The following is a 17,628-nucleotide window of genomic DNA, read 5'->3' on the forward strand; positions in this document are numbered from 1 at the left end:
CTTCTGGCCAAACCCAGACTCTATGGGACGGTTGGGGGTCCCAGAGTACACTTGGTAGCAGTAAATATTCCTGTGGGGGCATCTACGATATTTGGTGACCGCTTGGTCAGCTATTTCCACAGATCTGTGGATTCAATATACGGTCAGGGGATTTCATATCAACTTCCTCGCGCCTCCCCATCAGAATTATCTTTCAAGGTCACTCTGATTCGATCATATGCAAACACAATCAGGAAATGTGACTATTGTGGCAGAAGAAGGCCATAGATCCTTGGCACCGTCAGCCAGGCAACTGTTTCAGCAATATCTTCTTGGTCTGAAAAAATTGCCACTCTTTCTGGCTAGTCTTCAATCTGCATGCTCTGAATGACTTCGTTTGGTATGATGATTTAAACATGAAGACAACTACGTTGTTACGTGACGTGTTGAGGCCCAACGATTGGCTGGTCAGGTAGGACCTCAAAAAAGCTTACTTTATGAACCCAAGCCCTCCCGAGCACAGGCAGTTTAACTGTTTTCACTGACACCACAATGTTTTTCGTTTCTCTTCTCTTTGGCTTATCATCTGCCCGTTGTGTTTTTCAAAGCTTTAGTGGCTTCTGGTAGGTTTCTTGTGACTTCAGGATGACCGATAGATAATTTATTTCTACAATATTCTTGTTATGGCAAATAGACAGGTGGTCCTGCTGCACCATCTCGTCATGACGGTCAGAATGCTGCAGTCTCTGGGTTTTTTAAACAACTGGAATAAATCAGAATGTGTGCCTCAAGCAATTCCTCCAGCTCCTCTACACTGCAGAGCCTTGCAGCTATTGAAATTACAGAAGCTACATCAAGACGCTCAGTATTTCGATTGATGGAAGCTTTCTTTCGAAGTGCGAGAAGCGCTAGAATGGTGACTCCACCATATAGATACATGAAATGTTCTGGCAATCTTTGGTATCAGCCCGGGTCTTTTCTTGGAGTCTGATGCCAGCCTCAGGGGTTGGGGTGCATGATGTGGTGGCGATTCCATTGAAGGATGGTGGTCAAGTGAGGAATCCCTAAATCCTCTCATTTGTTTAGAGAAACCTGCTGGGTCCTTTGCAGTCTAATGTTTCACCATAAAACGCTGGCATTGCGCCATGATGCTCCTCATGGACAGTAGGTCAGTGGTCCATTTTGTCATTAAGCTGGGAGGCACATGGTCCAAAGACCTTATGGACATATGAAAGGAGTTTATTTTTTTTGCCTTGCCTGCCAACTGAATGTTCAGGCATTCTTCATTTGCCAACAGAGTTGCTGACTGGGTTCCCGGCATTGGCGGGATCCGACAGATTGTCAGCTGTCTTCCAAACTGGTTTGGTCTACGCAGGTACTTTGAGGGGCCTTGTCGGGTCAATCTTTTGCCCCCAGACTGAATATCCAGCTTCCTTTGTTTTCGGTTCGGGTCCAGACCAGGATGTGTTGTCGATGGATGCTCTCTCTCTCTCTGGAGTGGGTTGACAACACAGTGTATGCATTCCCCCCCTTTTCAATGATACTCACAGGGAATTGCCCAAGACCTTCAATGCAGATGATCACCCTGTAAGGGAAGCAACACTTGTTCCCAAAACACCTCACCACCAAAGCACAGGACATCCTGTCCTCTCTCTCCTCCGCACCCACTCGTGCACCATCATGTATTGGGCGCCCCAAGTCTGCCCCCACAAAGCCTTCTCTTCTCTCCACCCTCGACCCTGTCACACCTGAGGAGGTTTCTAGACAAGTCCTGTCTATGAACACCTCTTCCAAACAGGTGGACCCTTGTCCCTACAAAACCATCAATGACAACATTGACTCTCTAGCTCCAGCCTTGGCAGACCTATGCAACCTCTCCTTTGACACTGGAGTATCACCCACTTCTCTCAAGTATTCTCTTGTACACCCTCTGCTCAAAAAACCCTCTGCTGACCCCACTATTCCGGCAAACTATCGCCCAATCTCTATCACTCATTTCCTGGGCAAACTCCTGGAGAAGTTGGCTGTCTCTCAGCTTACCCCCCACACTGAATCAGTTGGTTGTCTCAATGCCCATCAGTCTGGCTTTAGAGCATCCAGAGGCATGGGAACTTCTCTTCTGAACACTTTTGAAGACCTGCTCTCAAACCTTGACTCTAACTCTCCCTTTGTCCTCATTCTTTTTGACCTCTCCTCTGATTTTGATATGGTAAACCACAACATCCTGAAGTCCCATCTCCATGATACTTTGGGCATCACAGATCATGCCCTGGCGTGGCTAGCGTCCTTCCTCTTTGACCGCGCTTCTCAGGTTGAACTTGGGTCACTTTCACTCTCTCTACTTGTGGTATGCCCAGGGATCTAATATAAGCCCCTGGTTTTTCAATGTCTACATGGCCCCTTTGGCCCACAAGATCTCTCACTTCACCTCCAACGTTCAGTGTTATGCTGATGACACTCAGCCCTCTTTCAGGATACCCTCTGCCTCTTCCTCTCCTCCTCGCTCATTCCTGACTGTCTGACCACAGTTCAGTCCTGGTGTGCTGCTAATTATCTCTGTCTTAGTGCCAGTAAAACAGAGATTGTCCTCATTGGGACCCCTGCTCCTGTTTTCCCACTTTCACTCTGGCTGGCCTCCCTTGGTCCTGCGCCCTCACCCACCAGTGAGGCAAAACATCTGGGGGTCATCTTCGACTCTACTCTCTGTCGAAATAGAAAGTATACCGTGCCTCCTATTGTAATAAATATATTTAATATTGGCCTACGCCAAGCTGCTCGAAAGTCGCTTGCGAAAGAAAATCTGTGTTGCAAGGTCCTGACGTTAAATCCAGGTAGGCCGCCATTTTAGGTCAAGCCGCCATTTTAGGATTCGTTGTGTAAAAGTCACCCTGTGAGCTAAAATGGTGGACGATGTCATTCCAGAATACAACATGGCCGTCTTGACCTCTGTACATAGCTAATATATAATTTGCCTGCAGGCCACTTGTTGAGGTCATGAACTGAGACCTTGTCCTTCACTGACCTATGTGTAGAAGGATTACTCATACAATGAAAACTAATCCACGAGCATATATTGAGACAATGTATTCAAATGCTGAACAAAGAACATCTGTTTAACTACATTGTATTAATGTTTAAGAAAGCCTGCATGGAAAATTTTAGAATACACAGTTATTGCATAAGCTTGTTGATACATGTATTAAAGGCAAACCAGTTATACGCGGTTATTTGAGACTTGGCATGAACCCTAGATCGGTGATGTATTAAGAGGAATAATAACCCAAAGTGGGGCTGGACATCGCACCCACTAAATGTATAAAAAGCAAATGCATTCTAATGTACAGCGTCTCTCACTGAACACCCTGAACCACGCTGGAGTTCGTTGTGTTGTACTGAAGGCCGATAGCTATCTGATTTTGCTCTGTTTTTGTCACTGGATTCAGTATAAAATAAAGTACTTTGTATGTTCCTTTGTAACCCGTGTTTGGTGTATTTCCTTTTGGGGTACTCAGCCTCAATATTCTTTTTCTGTTTTCACAGTTGGCGCCCGAATAGGGACCCTCAAGATTGATGCCGGATTGTTGAAGGTTGACGCACGCTATCGGACCGGGATCAGACGGTGTGACATAAGGGGCCCCCTGAATGAGACGCGACACCTCAACAGCGCTGCACAACCCGATCCTTGGACAATAAGCGTGTGGTCTGAGATGGCATCTTGACGAGGGTCCACTTATCGAGGCGGGCAGATTTGCCGAAATCACCATACACAAGGTAAGATTAGTTAGGTAAGATTCTTAGAAGTACTGATCGGTCCTCCTTAGGTTTGGTCAGGTGAGTCGTGAACCGATTCTTAATTTAACCCTGACAATTTGAATTTTGGCACATTTTATCTGCAGACACAATTATTGACCAGGTAACAGCAAGAATTTGAGATATGCCTGGGAGATATGCCAGTGTCCATTTCTGTTGACTTCGGATTGCGGAGAGAACTTGCTGGGGTTGAATTTGTTAAAAGAATTAAATGCAGTGATTTACTGTTCTTCTGATGGAGTGCGCTTAACGATTTCACCACAGCAATTTTTTGCCTTGCAATTTTTGACTAGACCTTTGCCTCCAGAATTCATTGATGTACCAGAGAGCTTGTGGGCTGTCGACGACAATGATGTCAGTGTTTTACAGATTGAGCCTGTTAAGATAGTTTTGAAACATGGAATTGAGCTGCCACGCATTCCCCAGTATAAGATTTCGGTTTAGGGTGAGCAAGCTTTGAAATTTATTGTTTCCGATTTTGTGCATCGCGGTGTGATTGAAGAAATGTCAGGAAGTTTGTGTAATAGTCCGATAATGTAATTCCATTTCATTTTATAATTGATTTACATGCCATTAATAAATTTGTGGCACCACAATTTCCAATTGTGCCTGATGTAACGACAATCCTAACCATGATTCCAGCTACAGCTACTTACTTTAGTGTTGTGGACTTAAAGAATGCGTTCTTTAGTATTCCTATACACAAGGATAGTAGATATTTGTTCGCGTTCACCTTAGGGGGACGCTTGTTTACATTTACTCGTGCACCTCAAGGGTGCACAGAGAGTCCTAGTATTTATAGTAGGGCTTTGAAAGAACAACTTGATACCCTTGAATTGCCCTCTACCTGTACTTTGCTTCAGTACGTTGATGATTTGCTTCTAGCTGCTGACTCTGAGAGTGCCTGTAAGGAGGGCACTGTGTTATTACTTATTCATCTAGCTAAGCATGGTCACAAAGCTTCGCTTAAAACATTTCAATATTGTTGTCAGGAGGTAGCCTATTTAGGCTATCTCCTGTCAAAGGATGGAAGAAGATTGACACCTGAAAGAATAAAACACATTTCTGGCATGTCTGTCCCAAATACACAGAAGGAAGTTAGGGCCTTGATAGGTATGGCTTCTTACTGTAGGTTGTGGATCCCGAATTTCTCACTAGTGATCAAACCGATGGTGGCTATGACAAAGAAGGGCATTTCTTCGCCATTGCCATGGAACGCGGTACACCAGCAGTCGTTTGACTTGCTTAAGACTGCATTATGCTCTGCACCAGTTTTGGGCCCACCAAACTATGAAAAGGCCTTTGTATTATTTGTGCATGAATGTGATGGATGTGCTTTGGCTGTATTAACGCAGGAACATGGAGGGGAGAATAGGCCGTGCGGTTACTATTCTTCGGCCCTTGATCCTGTAGCATGCGCTTTGCCTAGATGTTTGCGCGCTGTGCTGCTGCTGCCGCGTCTGTACAACAGAGTGAGGGAATGGTCCTAGGCCATGATCTAACCCTGATGGTGCCTCACTCTGTAGGTGTTCTATTGAACCGAACTCAAACTCAACACCTCACTTCTGCACAGTTGACAAGATTTGAATTGATCTTGTTTGCTCCTCACATTCAAATTAAAAGGTGTTGTGTCCTTAATCCGGCTGAACTCCTACCTTTTCCGCAAGATACTACTTGCCATGTCACGAGTCACATGATTGTTTGTATACGACCGAACAAGAAACAAAGGGTAGAATTGATTTGAAAGATACTCCTTTGGATAATCCGCAAGGAGAGCTGTTTTGTGACGGCTCCTGCTTTAAACTTCCGGATGGTACATCCACAGCCGCTTATGCAATCACTACATTGAGCACGGTTGTGGAAACTAAGAGAATTACGCATAATTCTGCGCAGGCCGCAGAGATTATAGCATTGACCCGAGCTTGTGAACTTTCCGAAGGGCTTGCAGTAAACATATATACTGATAGTCAGTATGCCTTTGGGGTGGTTCACAACTTTGGGAGACTTTGGTCAGAAAGAGGGTTCCTAACTTCGCATGGCACCAAGATTCAACATGGCTCCCTAATAGTGCAACTACTCTCAGCGCTTGCGCTCCCTACTCAGTTAGCAGTTATGAAATGTGCAGCACATCGAAAGATTTTAGATGATATTGGAAAAGGGACTGCTTTCGCTGATCAGATAGCTAGACAAACTGCCACAGATCTCTTCACGGAGATGTATGTTTCAAGGGGGACTGAAGATGCCTATGTAATGGATGAGGGTGTTGGGTCTGTATGGGATATCCAAGCTGATGCCACAATGGAAGAGTCTAAGAGGTGGGCTGAAGGCTTGGGGAAACTTGATGATGATGGGTGTTGGGTGGACATGGTCGAAGGAAAATGGCTGTTAGCTGACGCCCATGTCATGATGATGGTTGTCATGGCACACGGCCCTACACATGTTTGTGCCCAGCAGGTTACGAAAATGTAGAAAAAGTTTGGGCAAATGACAAGATTTCGAAAATTGCCCAGCGCTACATCCAGAACTGCATGATTTGCCTACAACACAATGTCGGAAAGGGGACATCAACTCCAAGGGGAAGTTTTGGCCCACCTTCTGTCCCCTTCGAAGTTATTCACTTTGATTTCATTGAAACGGAACGATTCAACAATTTAAATTATGTCCTTGTGGTCATTTGTGCCTTTAATAAATGGGTTGAGGCTTTCCCTGTTAAAGATGCTACAGCCATGACCACTGCGAAAACCTTGTTAAAGGAGTACTTCCCCCGGTTCGGTTTGCCGAGAGTTATCTGGTCGGACAATAGTCCACATTTTGTCGCCGCTGTAATTCTACAGATATGTACAGCATTACGAATCGACAAACTGTTCCATTCGGCCAGACATCCTCAGAGCGCCGGACTAGTAGAAAGACACAACGGTATCATCAAGAACAAGCTTGCTAAGATGTGTGCCGGCACCAAACTAAAATGGCCGGACACCTTACCGATCATGTTACTAGCTATGCGTACAACCCCTCAAACTAAGACTGGCCTCTCTCCATTTGAGGTGGTAATGGGGAGACCTGCCAATATCTGGAATCTTCCAAAATGTCGAACTTTAAAGAATGTTGAAAATGTACTACTTTCAGATTATTGTAGCCAATTGACTAAAAACCTGTATTTGATTTATCACCAGGTATGAGAAGCTTTACCTGTACGATACGAGGGCCCGGGCCAAGATATACGGCCTGGGAGTTGGGTGCTCATCAAATCATTTGAGCGCACCTCCTTCCTCACGCCTCGCTGGTGTTGGCCATTCCAGGTCCTGTTGGTCACCCAGACAGCAGTGCGGGTAGCTGGACGAAAGAACTGGATCCACTGGAACTTAGAGCACATCAAGAAACTTCCTCGCCCTGTGCCACACGCTACAGAAGAAAAAGAACCCCTCGCTGATACTGCAACCAATGATCGCAAAGCAGTAAGCAGCACTGAGAGTGTGTCGGAGAATATCTCTGAGCCCGGGAGTTTGGGGAAGCTGCCATTCTGTCTCCACACTCTCCACAAATTTTGCACCCGGAAACGGCTGTTTCAGATTCAGCCTCTTCACTTGCCTCCGACACGTTGCTTCCAGCAGGAAGTGACGACATATTGTTTCCGGATTAATCAGTACCAGGAAAAGTATGATATAACTTGCGACCACGAAGATAGACTTACGGCACGGTTCGTCTGTGCATTTGGAGAAGGAAAAGAGTCATCAAGGGCTTGCTTTTGCCCAAATTTGAGAAAAAGGGATTCTGTTGGCTAGGGTTGTGGAAGGACTAAGAAGTCGCACGACCGGGGGGTCGCCAACAACAAACATTGGGGTTTCCATCCAAAGACTACAATGGCTGCTACCGCCACCGCTCGTATTGGACTTGTAAATAAGGGGGTAACCAACCGGGACAATGGATAAAATGCCTGGGCCCCAAAAATGCATTGCTGTATTCTTATAATGATATTTGTTTTTTTAATAGTTGCTGCCTTAGGATTATGGTACCTCGAGGAAACTCACTCTTTAGAACTTTTGTTGCCTACTGAAGGTGCACCCATTGTTCCTACTCCCTTTGTACATTTGCACACTTTATCCCCTCGGGATTCCCAGCACAGACAAAGGTACCACAATAACACTCTACTACTTATCATGAATGCTACACATGCCATTTTTAATAAATCCAACTGCTGGGTCTGCTCACATTTACCACAACACGGGGATAAGGGGCAAGGTTGGTATATTCATCCTTTACCGTTGACAACTGCCTGCTGTGCTTCTCTTAGAGCAGTGTTCTTTGGCCGATGGAATGATAGCATCTCAGGGAACTTTGATTGCACCAATTTGAATAGTTTTGAGAAACGTGTTTTGACTCCCCTGGGATGCTCGCTTTTTGCAAATAGGAGTAAACAGAATGTTGCTTCTATTAGGCCTTCTGACAGACTGTCTCGTCCTTTTCAATCTTTAATTTCCTTTAAAATGGCTCCGATAGGCAATAAGGATGCCATGCCTCCTTCTTACACTGTTAACCATAGCCCCGATTCAGTCTCATTTTGCATACAGAGGAATGGAACTCAGTCAATGGGAACATTTTTAGGTTGTGCCAACGTTGCAAATTTGACTGGGGGGAACAGACCTTTGTATGTAGGTGAAACTATCTACTTTGTCTGCGGTAATGTAGCATTCCCATGGTTGCCCAGGGATTGGCAGGGAACCTGTTATTTAGGGATCCTGTTACCTGGGGTGTTTATAGCTAGTAAAAAAGAAGTTTCGAAGGCTCGTCCACGGCGGGATGGGAATGGCGACACCCCAGCACAAGTCTTGGAAGATATAGCAAAATCAGTTGTGCCATTTTGGGGACAGATAGCGAATTCAGAAGATATCAGAAAACTAGCGAGAGTACTGGAGAGAACCATCAACCGGACCACAGACATACTCTATAATATGACGTTGGAACAAAAGGCGATAAGATTAGTAGCACTTCAAAATCGAATGGCATTAGATGTCATTCTGGCTGAGCGTGGTGGAGTATACAAGTTAGTGGGGTCCGCTTGCTGTGTTTTCGTACCAGATTCCTCCCCAACTATCTTCAAGGCTATACAGAATCTGCACGTCCTTAGTTCCGAAGTGCATGTTCCCGAGAGAAACTGGGATCTGAGCGCTTGGTTCTGGGACTTCTTGCGGTCTTGGGGTTGGAAGGTGCTTTCGGTCTTATTGATTATTTTTGGAATACTGTTGTTTCTTTGTTGTTGTATTCAGTGTCTGGCTGGTATGTGTTCGATACTATGGGGATGTTGCGCACAAGCGATAGGTTCGATAGGACATAAAATGTATGTCCCAGATAAGACTTCCAAAGAATACGTATTGAAGGATATTTTAGCAAAAGACCTAACGGCAATAGATATTTCTGATAGTGATTCAGGGTGCATGGACAATGATGCATGGAGTTATTCGCAAGGAGATCCAAAATAGTTTTTAGCACTTGGCATAGGCCAAAAGGAGGGTTTGTCGAAATAGAAAGTATACCGTGCCTCCTATTGTAATAAATATATTTAATATTGGCCTACGCCAAGCTGTTCGAAAGTTGCTTGTGAAAGAAAATCTGTGTTGCAAGGTCCTGACCTTAAATCCATGTAGGCCGCCATTTTAGGTCAAGCCGCCATTTTAGGATTCGTTGTGTAAAAGTCACCCTGTGAGCTAAAATGGTGGACAATGTCATTCCAGAATACAACATGGCCGTCTTGACCTCTGTACATAGCTAATATGTAATTTGCCTGCAGGCCACTTGTTAAGGTCATGAACTGGGACCTTGTCCTTCACTGACCTATCTGTAGAAGGATTACTTGTACAATGAAAACTAATCCACGAGCATATATTGAGACAATGTACTCAAATGCTGAACGAAGAACATCTGTTTAACTACATTGTATTAATGTTTAAGAAAGCCTGCATGGAAAACTTTAGAATACACAGTTATTGCATACGCTTGTTGATACATGTATTAAAGGCAAACCAGTTATATGCGGTTATTTGAGACTTGGCACGAACCCTAGATCGGTGATGTATTAAAAGGAATATTAACCCGAAGTGGGGCTGGACATCGCACCCACTAAATGTATAAAAAGCGAATGCATTCTAATGTACAGCGTCTCTCACTGAACACACTGAACCACGCTGGAGTTCGTTGTGTTTTACTGAGGGCCGATAGCTATCTGATTTTGCTCTGTTTTTGTAACTGGATTCAGTATAAAATAAAGTACTTTGTATGTTCCTTTGTAACCTGTGTTCGGTGTATTTCCTTTTGGGGTACTCAGCCTCGATATTCTTTTTCTGTTTTCACATCTCTCCTTCTCTTCTCACATCTCTGACATCTCCAAAAAGTCCCACTATCAGCTGCACCACCTCAGAGGTATACTACCATTTCTCACCTTCCCCCAGAGGCTCACCATCTCCAGGGCCCTGGTTCTCTCCAGACTGGACTACTGCAACAGTCTCTGTCTCAATCTTCCTACTTCTACTCCCCGACCTCTTTAACTTATCCAGAACAGAACTGCAAGACTTATCCTTGGCATCAAGCCCAGGGACCGCATATTTCGGGTGCTGAAATCTCTCCACTGGCTTACCATGGCTGCAAGGATCAAGTTCAAGTCCCTCTGCCTAGTCCACATGGCTTTCTGGGGCCAGGGCCCGTACTATCTACAATGCTCTCTTGCTAAATACTCTCCTTCTAGAGCCCTCCACTCAGCCTCCTCCAACTCTCTGTGGGTGGGGTGCTTTTACAAACAAAGATTTGGGGTTAGATCCTTATTTTATGCAGGTGCCTCCCTCTGGAACAGCCTCCCTGCCTCTCTGCGTCTTGAGCCGGACATCCTTAAGTTCCAGAAACTCCTCAAGACCTTCCTCTTCTCTTCCTCGTTCTCTCTCCCTCTCCCCTGCTGACTTCCTTTCTCTTCTCGCCTGCTTCCCACTGCCTTTCTCTTCCCCAACTTGCCCAGTTCACTGACTGGTCGCCTGGTGCACCTCCAGAGCCTCACAGGTCCCAGGCTCCCCCGCAAGTCATGCACTTCCCTCCGGACCTCTGCACTCTGCTTGGCACTACTGCACTTAGAAAATGTTCAATGAGAGGGGCAACCACTCTGCACTAAACCCAGGCCTCTGCTGGACTGGGTGCACTGTCCCCTTTCCACCCTCGCACTTCCAGTCTGCGCACTTGCAAGTCCTTGAATGTACTAGGCCTAGCAAGATTGTGTGTCCTGTCCTCCCTCTGTCTCCCCTCCCTAGCTTGGTTGTGACTGACATGCTTGTGCATATGTGCTTTAGTGATGACCAACCACCAATTCAATGTGAATATTTCCAGGCCTAGTATGGTAGTTTATTGCCCTGTATGTCCTTCCGCCCCCCTTTTCTCCACACTCTTTGTCATGTACTTACACTATCTGACAAGTTGTTAGGCATAGTACAGTAGTTTATTGATTGTATGCTCTTTTCCTTCTCCCCCCTCTCTCTTTCTTCCTGTCATGCACTTGTACTAGTAGAAATGCCTCTGGCTTAGAATACTAGTTATTTTTGTGAGATCATTCGGAAACTTCAAGGCCTAAGAATGACAACTGTTATTTCCTCGTTCCCTTCCCACCTTGAAGTGATTTCAAGCACTTCACTTGAGTATAAGCGCTTTACAAATAAAAAGTTACAATTGCAAAACCTGGTATAGTCCCCTACTCTGTGTTGTTTTATGTGCATCATTTGCCCATTACAGAGACTGGTTCAGGCACCGCTGATGTTGCCACCGGTTATAGCTTTTTTTTGTTTAGAGAGCACAGTACTGTTATTGATGATGGCTCGAGATCTGGAAAGAGACGTGCTCACGTATTTCCTAAACCCATCGGTTCCAAAATGGGGCAGAACAGGGTTTGTGAGTCCATTACCCTACTGCCACCTGACTTGAAGATGGTGGACCTAGCTTTTAAGCCCTTGCTCCCTGCCAGAGGTGCACTAATAAAATGTAGCTAACAGCAGGAAAGATTTGAGAAGTTACAGAACCGGACAAATAACCAATTCTATGATGGGGATATTGACAGACCAAGCTAAAACCAATCAAAACTGAGATTGCATAATATGATTAATCAAGCAAACTATAAAAATATAGAGCGTGATGCTCATATAGAGACCTGGTGACAGAGTAGAGAGAGGAATATGCCAAGCTAGAGGGCAGGAGCAAGGAGGTGAAGACAATAACAGGCACAGTTAATAGTTGGAACGCCACGCCCAAGCCATTTTTTCCACATGACAGTGGCTATAACCAGCCTAGGAGAGGGATTTTTTAGGCTAGTAGGTGATAATATTGCAGCCATACATAAGCCGTAAGCAAGGGGAAAGAAAACTTGATGGTGGGAGTACTCCAAGAAGCGAGGTGGCCATTATATGCGTAAAACTGTGTAGCCAAAAAATTAGCTGGGCACTATATTGCCAAGACTATAACGACAGCAAATGAGTTGGGGGACTACATCTATGAGAATGTGAGCAAAAGAAAAAAGCTGGGTCTATATATATGCCTGAGAATTGGGCTGTATGGATCTTTAATTAGTGAATCTTGTCAAGGAGCAGTATTGCTATATTTCGGACCTTAAGAAACATTGGGTCTCATTATAACCCTGCCGGTCTGGTAATAAAGTGCCGGTGTAGAGGAGGTGCTAGACCCAACCCCTCTCAAACTGATTTTAGATAACTTGTCAGGCTGATGAATGGTTCCAGTATTGCAAAAATCAAAATTGTAGTGCTTTTTAGGACAAAAACCACATTTGAGGGCGACATATATTTTTTCTGGTCAGAATGCCCCACACAGTTGAGGGTATCTCAGGTATTACACCTATATCATGACAATCTAGTCTGAAAACCAAATAGGAAAAAAGTTATGCATAAAAGTAGAAATAATAACTCACCGTTTGGTAGCTACACAGAACAATTAGGCCAGGGCTCAATTTGTTTTAAAAATGGATGCCGGGAAACAAGATGGTGGCAAAACCCTTATTCATGCAAGATTATAATAATTCTCTAGCAGCAGTTCACTGGCAGTACACTGCAGCTGGTGTGTATATTTAGAATTTCTTGACATTAATTCTGACAGTGATGGGTCGTGGGGCCGGTTAGAGGTTTGGGAAATTACCAACTAGAGCAAACAGCTGCTTGGTTTGCAACAAATTAGATGAAAAGCACAGTATAGCCTGCCAAAAAGGCTCTGGTGATCTGATAAGGACTTCTCCTTTCCTAACATCCAAGGATTTATAATGAGTTTTCGGTTGAGTCTCAAACCATGCATGCAAAATTTTTCAAGTGTCAGTCAAACCATGCATGCGAAATTATGTCATGTGGGCTTGGTGAGTGGCAGTTAAACCAGCCAATCAAAGGCCAGGAGGGGTTTGTTTTTAGTTGCAGGAACCAATAAAAATATATTGAGCGATAAAATGTAATGTTTCATCAGCCTTAAAAAAAGTGTAAAAGGAACTGATGTTGGGAGCTTGTTGCTGTTGGTTTCCTGGTGTCCTGTGATGCATTAAAATTATTTTGAAACACAGACCGGGCATCCGTTTCCCTCTCTGGCTGGTCTCCAGTACCTCAGTCCACTGGTGTCAAAGGCTATGGAGGATGCAGGGCCCTCCTCTTCACTTGGCATCTGTACAAAGGAACCCTGAATACTTTTTCTTCCAGGAGCCAAGAATCCAGAAGCACATGCTACCAGGACTAGGAGATGAGCCCTGGTAAGAATGGCAGGGTAAGTAAATTAATCTGCAGTGTGCCCACGCTTTACCAGAAGGGGTCCCCTATCACTGACAGCATAGCACTTTAACACCTGTGGATTGGGGTATGTACTATGGCGGACTGGGTAAAGAGGCCAAAAATAAAGACATGCATTTTTTAAGGGGTCTGTGGTAGTGTAGGTGAGCAATGGGGTAGTTTAAGATAAGTCATAAAGTGCATGAAGGTAACAGGGGTCTTAGTGTGTGACAAGGAGTGTCAAAATTATATGATAAAGTGTTGAGATGTGACGAGGAGTGTCTGAGCCCAGAGTCCTAATTCAAAGGTCAGAAGAAGTCATCATACACTCCAATTGGAGTAAAGTAGGCTGTGCAGTGGACAGGTCCCTGTAAGATGATGACTTAAACTCCCATTGGGGGGTATTTTTAGGACAAGAGAAGTGAGGAACGCTGGAAGAAGATATATGTGAAGCTGGCTTGTTTGTCTGTCTTTCTGTCTGTCTGTTTCTCTATTATGTGTTTGTTGTGAAATTAAATGTATTGAGGAGCAACAATCAAATGTATAACGATTGAGACAGTCATTATTTATTTATGGTAGATAGTGAGTTAGGCAGGGACTAGTGAAAAAAGATAGAGGTGTTTGAGTAAGCCATTATTAAGGGCACTCATATGTGTTATTTTTGAAATGCTATGAAGAAGGAATCAGGCAAAAAATATGCAGTCAAAAAGTGTGGGTCCTTTGAACCCCTGCAGTAGGCAGGCGCTGGGAGCCAGAGGGTTCATATATTGTATCTCTATACTTGACATCTTTAGGAATCCAAAAAATCTTAAACAATAGAAAACCTCATTGCGGTTCCTACAAACGAAGGAAAAGATAAGGCACGACAAAAAATGAGAGAGGTTCATTTTGCTTTAAAACAGCAAGCTAGCAGTCGCAAAGGAAAGAATTTAGGGAGTGTAAATCAAGTTGAAACAGAAATCCGCCATTAAATTCCTTTCTTGTTTAAGAAAGCAGAGCTAATGAGACAAAGTACATAGATTGAAAGTACATTTTCATAAAATTAGGACCACTTTCAGATGCGCTACGCAGCTGATAAACGCAAGGATTGACAAGTGGGAAAAGGGAGAAATGTGTGTTTGCGACAGGTATGATAGCCTGTTCAAGGACTGAGAGATTAGTTGGAAAGGTCCAAAGGGTAATTTATGATTAAAAAAGCAGGGCTGTTGCACATTTGAGTTAATATGACTGGGATAAATTGCGCAGGAGAAACAGCAATATGTGGTTATTAAATTGTTTTTTAACAAGGCTATGGGTGAATGAGGAAACTATTTGCATGTGCATTCATGTTGAAAAACTAGAAAGAAATACTATTTAAAAAACCATGCAAAAATGTATGGAACGATAATTAAAATTAGTAGGATTGACACAAATATATGTTTTAACATGCAAGGAAAGTGTTTAGAAATTTATTTTGTTCAATTTTGAAAAATCTGTTTTTTCTGGTTCCTGGCTGGAAGTGGCCCAGGCCTCAGCCGGATTCATATGAATATATGGGTTTGAACCTGCATGCATTAGATTAATTTGTTTTTTTATGAGATTTATAAGGTACAGATGTCTAGTGGTTATGGTCCTTAGTGGGGACACTCAGTTAGGGGTTGAAATGTCTGATATTTATTGAGCAATTGACAATGAATATGTTTAGAAAAATCTAATTTTGTATGGCATTAAGGGTATGGTTGTTAGAAATCAGATGCTGAGAGATGCACTGGTTGTAATTTGATATGTTGCAAGGTAAGTGTCACGCCCCTACGGAGACAGTGGTCGCTGTGGCATCGATGGTCCCTTAGACGGATTTCAGCCATCTTTACTACCAAGATGGCCGCCGCTACGGACGGTGTGGGTCTAGATGTTGAACAACCGCGCACTGTGGAAGGACTGCCCTCCTGATCGGGAGCCGGTTCATCTGTTCCTGCCAACAACACGCGGATGCGTTGCTACTCTTCCACAACAACGCTTCGTGAGTTCGATTCTAGGATCTTACTGCCTACCTGTTTGTTTTCTATATTCCTTCTGTTTAACCCTGCCCTTCCATTTCCCTATTACAGACTCGACTCACTCTCGCAACTCCTGCTTGACTCGAGCTACCGCTTTAACTCACGCTCGTTTTGAGCTGAACCTCACTGAACAGTCCGCTAGTGAGATTCCCTCCCTAACGTTCGGTACGTGAGACTTAATAGTCAGACAGTCCTTAATACTCCCATGGGATAGTGAGAGAATTAGAATTGACACTTTCTATTTTCCACCAACTTTAGAAGCTGTGAGACTCAGGGTCCAATCAGCATTATTGGGGTTCGATAACAGTTTTCTTCCTGATACGTCCTCAAGACTGATCCCATCAGAGTCTCATCGGAGGACCTCCAATCTAGCTTGATAGGTCGTTACCCCCTTTCATTCAGGTACTTCCTGGCTTTTCTCTGTTCATACTCTGCCTTCTATTTACCCTTCTCATACTCACCACACTCTTCTGTCTTCATTCAGACGGCTCCCCACCTGCGGATATTTCGGATACCCGAAATCTCTCCGTCCAGACGACATCTATCCAGCGGCCGTCGACAAAGGGTTTTCTTCCCCAGAGGGTTTCCCTGAGGTCCTTCCCCTCCTCTATCCTTTACTTGAAGGAGGAGGAAGGGTCTCGGGGAGGCACTCATTTTCACCCCCGGTTGGACCCTTTTCTGGAATAGGAAGTTATAAGGAGGAAGAGCGATTGGCGTTTCTCTAAGGTAACCTTTCAGTTGAATTCAGATTACTCATGAAAAGTATAAATATTACCGTTAGCAACGCCTGAAAAGGAAACTGGACTTACCCAGGCGCTGAACGGTTACCTTAAGACCACGATAGCTCTTAAGAGGTACCATGGATCCAGCCCAACAGCAACAATTAGTTTCTGCAGTCCAATCCTTGACTGCGGAAGTGCAGGCATTAAAGCAGGAGAATGCCTTTTTGAGGCAACAGGTCGGACGAGTTCCTAGCTGTTCAGAATTACCTCCAGGTCCTATTCCGGGAGGTTTATATGATGGGAATCCCCACAAACTTAAGGCCTTTATCGAGGCATGCACAGTTCAGTTTTCCTTCAAAACTGCCTTCTTTCAGAATGATCGAGACAAGGTGGGACATATGATAGCTAACTCAACTGGACCGGCATTGGCCTGGGGTACACCACTGGTCGTCACAAACAACGCTCTACTAGATTCTTATCCCACCTTTTTGAACAGTCTTCGGTCCATGTTTAGTAGACAGGAGATCACAGTTTCTTCCCAAGAACAATTGTTAGACTTTAAACAAGGATCACAGGATCTACTGTCTTACATCACCACCTTTAAACAGCTAGCAGCTGGAACCTCTTGGGCGGATGATGCGCTGATAACACTATACCGTAGGGGTTTAAATGCGGAACTGAAAGACGAGGTGTCCAGGGTATCCCGACCTCCAAACCTAGCGGAAATGATTACATTAGTAATGCAGATGGATTACCGTCTACAGGAAAGACTCAGAGAACGACGTCGGAATCGTTCTATGAGGCCTTTGACTACGCATCCTACTAGTCCTATGAAAACTCCGACAGATGAACCTATGCAGATAGGAATTACCAAAGGTAGACTCACTTTGGAAGAACGCAATCGACGTAGAGCTAAAGGCTTGTGTATGTATTGCGGGTCCAAGGACCACACAGTACAAGATTGCCCAATCACCCCTACCAAAAGACAGGGAAACGCTTCCTCCCAACCGCACGGGGAACCGCGGCTATGGAGTCAATAACAGGTTCCTCAATCATGTCTTTACCTTCTCAAGTCACAGACATACCAGATCTTCCTATGATTGTCATACAGGTATTGCTGGAATGGGAGGCCTCAGATTCCATTTTAGTCCCCGCATTTATTGATTGCGGAGCAGCGGAAATTTTGTAGACACCCACTGGAAGAACGACAAGAACATACCATGCTCCCTCAAAACCATTGCGATCCCAGTAGAATCTGTGGACGGAAGTCCACTGGTTTCCGGCCCCATCAAAGAGCAAACAAGA

This window comes from Ambystoma mexicanum, chromosome 1q (assembly GCF_040938575.1).
Source record: "Ambystoma mexicanum isolate Mex_15411 chromosome 1q, UKY_AmexF1_1, whole genome shotgun sequence".
NCBI lineage: Eukaryota > Metazoa > Chordata > Amphibia > Caudata > Ambystomatidae > Ambystoma > Ambystoma mexicanum.